The sequence below is a fragment of the Bos taurus genome, unplaced genomic scaffold (genome assembly GCF_002263795.3).
Source record: "Bos taurus isolate L1 Dominette 01449 registration number 42190680 breed Hereford unplaced genomic scaffold, ARS-UCD2.0 ScbfJmS_892_Leftover_ScbfJmS_927, whole genome shotgun sequence".
NCBI lineage: Eukaryota > Metazoa > Chordata > Mammalia > Artiodactyla > Bovidae > Bos > Bos taurus.
This window is the reverse complement of record NW_020192291.1, coordinates 134,344-137,579: the sequence shown is the minus strand read 5'-3', so window position 1 is coordinate 137,579 and position 3,236 is coordinate 134,344.

Here is a 3,236-nt window from a genome sequence, read left to right as displayed (position 1 = left end):
AAGGTGATCACTTAAAAGGGCCAGTTGTCATCCACTAACAAAGTTTGTGCTGGTTATTTCATGACCTCTGGGCCATGCTGCCGCATCCAGCTCAAACTTGTTCCCCATGATCTTGGCATGGGAGCTCTGAGATGCTACCTCAGATTCCTTCAGTGAGGCTGTAGCGATTCATGGCCCCAGGGCACATGGAAGAATCAAGGGCTGAACTTTAAAGCCTTTTCCAGCTGATCCTGTTGTCTTTTTCCCTTGTAGGCTGCACACCCCTTGTCAGTCTCCGAGTACTCCCTCACCTTGACACTCATAGGGTCAAGTTCATTAGAGACTTATTTTGCCTCAGGCAGTATTTAGTTTTGTGTTTTGCCTGCTGTTAATAGTTGTCTTTATTCCTTGTAAGTTTTCCATGGTTTATTCTGGGTACAGGAAACAGCAGCCCATGTTTGACTGTGATCTCAGCTGGTCTGACTGGAGTAGATCTGTAAAGAGTTAAGAAACATTGACAGTCTTACAATATCTGCTCCTCATGAATACACATAACATACTATTCTGTTTGAGACTTCTTTCTCCTAAGGCTGTCAGGAAATTCTTCTTGTTGCCTATATGTGGAATGTATACATTATTCTAAGGTTTCTTTGTAGGGATGTTTTTTTGGTATGGTTGCTTTTATTTGTGGTGGATTTTCTATTACATGATAAGTAATTGTTGATTCTTCCAGGCCAGACTCCTGATTTTGCTGTGGTGATCAGAGATAGCTGAAGTTATTTATATGTTTGAATATTTTCTGTGCGTGTTTCCTAAGATTTTTAATTTGAGCATAAATTCTTATGTTATCTTTTGCTCTTCATTGTTCCTATCTCTTATTCATTTGACATTGTTGTATATAACTCTGTACTGGCTACATATTCTTGTCCAGAATTTTTCTACATTTTAAATCAGTAGAGCATTTATCAAATATTTTAATTGGAGGAGAATTGCTTTATAGTGTGTTAGTTTCTGTTGTAGAACAGTATGAAGCAGCTCTAAGTATACATATATCCCCCTCCATGAGCATCCCTCAGGCCACCCCCATCTCAGTCATCCAGGTTGTTATGGAACAGCAGTCTGAGCTCCCTCTGTTGTAGAGCACCTTCCCACTAGCTCTTTCTTATATACATGGTAGTGCATATATGTCATAGCCACTCTCAGTTTGTCCCTCTCTCTCCATCGCTTGCTGTGTCCACTTCTTTTCTCTACATGTGTCTCTATTCCTATGCTGCAAATAAATTCATCAGTACCATTTTCTAGATTCCATATAAATGTGTTACTGTGCAATACTTTTTGTTCTCTTTCTGACTTACTTCACTCCGTGAAACAGACGCTAGGTGCATCCACCTCACTGCCACTGACTTAAATTTGATACTTTTATGGTTGAGTAATATTCCATTGTATATATTTACCGCAACTTCCATATCTATTGATCTGTCAGTGGAAGTTGAGGTGGTTGCTTCCATGTCCTAGCTATTGTAAATAGTACTGCAATAAACAGTGTGGTCTGTGAATCTTTTCACACATGGCTTTCTCAGTGTGTATGACCAGTAGTGGGATTGCTGAGCCATTGGGTAGTTTTATTTCTAGTTTTTAAAGGACTCTCCATACTGTTCTCCATAGTGGCTATATCAATTTACATTCCTCCTCAAAGTGCAAGAGGGTTCTCTTTTCTCCATGACACTTCATTATTTATTGTTTCTAGATTTTTTTATGATAGCCTTAATGGAAAATGTGAGGTAATGCATCATTGTAGCTTTGGTTTGCATTTCTTTCATAATGAGTAGTGAATATTTTGTCTTGTGAGCCTCTGTATTTTTTTAAAGAACAGATTTAGGATTACAGAAAATTTAGCAGATAGTGTACAGAGTTCCTATAAAGCCAGTCTCTTCCTCCACTTAGCATCTTCTGTTATTAACATTTTGGATTGTTTCAACTGATACAAGTTCATTTGTTAAAATTGAGCAACTGATATCAATATGGTGTTATTACCTATTGTCCATTGCTTACAGTATATTTTACTTTTGTTGTTTTGCAGTTCTGTGTTGTTGCTTTTGTTCAGTTGCTCAGTCATCTCTGACTGACCCCATGATCCGTAGGACTACAGGCTCCCTATTCTTCACAATCTCTTGGAGTTGGCTCAGACTCATGTCCATCCAATCAGTGATGCCATCCAACCATCTCATCCTCTGCTGCCTCCTTTTCTTTTTCCCTTCAATCTTTCCCAACATCAGAGTCTTTACCAATTAGTCGGCTCTTCCCATCAGGTGTCCAAAAGTTTCGAGCTTCAACTTCAGCATGAGATATTCCCATGAATAGTCAGCGTTCATTCCCTTCAGAAATGACTGGTTTGATCTCCTTTCTGTCCAGGGGACTCTCAAGAGTCTTCTCCAGCACCACAATTCAACAGCATCGATTTTTCAGCGCTCAGCCTTGTTTATGGTCCAGTGCTCACATCCACACACAACCCCTGGGAAATCATAGCTTTGACTAGACACAACTCTTTTGGCAATGTGATGTCTCTGCTTTTTATTATGTGTTCTAGGTTTGTCATAGCTTTTCTTGCAAGGAAAAAGTATCTTTTAATTTTATGGCATCTTTTAATTTGGGGCTTCCCTCGTAGCTTAGTTGGTAAAGAATCTGCCAGCAGTGCAGGAGATCTGGGAATAATTCCTGGGTCAAGTAGATCCCCTGGAGAAGGAAATGGCAACCCACTTCAGTATTCATGCCTAGAGAATCTCATGGACAGAGGAACCTCGGAGGTTACAGCCCATGGGGTCACAAGAGTCAGACAGGACTTAGTCACTAAACCACCACCACCACCGTCATGGCTGCATCCACCATCCACAGTGATTTTGGAGAAGAAAATTAAATCTTCCACTGTTTCTACTTTTTCCTCATCTGTTTGCCATGAAGTGTTGGGACCAGATGCCATGATCTTAGTTTCTTGAATGTTGAGTTTTAAGCCAGCTTTTTCATTCTCTTCTTTCACTCTCATCAAGAGTCTCTTTAGTTCCACTTCACTTTGTGCCATAAGGGTGGTATTATACGCATATCTGAAGATATTGATATTTCTCCCTGCAGTTTGATTCCAGCTTGTGTTCATCCATCTGGGAATTTTAATGATCTACTGTGCATATAACTTAGATAATCAGGGTGAGAATATGCAGCCTCAAAATACTCGTGTCCAAATTTTGAACCTGTCTGTTGTTCCT